Source organism: Morus notabilis, unplaced genomic scaffold (genome assembly GCF_000414095.1).
Source record: "Morus notabilis unplaced genomic scaffold, ASM41409v2 Scaffold648, whole genome shotgun sequence".
In the NCBI taxonomy this organism is placed as follows: domain Eukaryota; kingdom Viridiplantae; phylum Streptophyta; class Magnoliopsida; order Rosales; family Moraceae; genus Morus; species Morus notabilis.
The window spans coordinates 58,747-59,142 of record NW_010366890.1 but is presented as its reverse complement, the minus strand read 5'-3'; positions in this window follow the sequence as shown (position 1 = coordinate 59,142).

The following is a 396-nucleotide window of genomic DNA, read 5'->3' as shown; positions in this document are numbered from 1 at the left end:
ATATATATATATATATATTCAACAATTTGCCAGGAATAGTTTTGATACCATCAAAAGGTTTTGAAATTTACAAAGGTAGTGTTGTAGGTTGTTGACGGTTGTTTTCAGTCAACAAGGAATTAACCAATAATCTTTCACGTGTTGATTAGAGGTTAATGATGGAATATAAGATAAAGAAGACGCAAGTTTATAGTGGTTTCGCTAAAATTCTTTACCTAATCCACTTGTGAATACACTAATACTTTGTGATTACAAGCTCTTTCTAGAGTAGTATAGTAGTGTGCGTAAAAAACTTAATGAATTCCTATGGCTCTATTTATAGGCCTTGTACACATGAGAGACCCCCTCTGCATTTCCCGAGGAGATCATCATCAATCCCTTAATTCTGAGATTTGG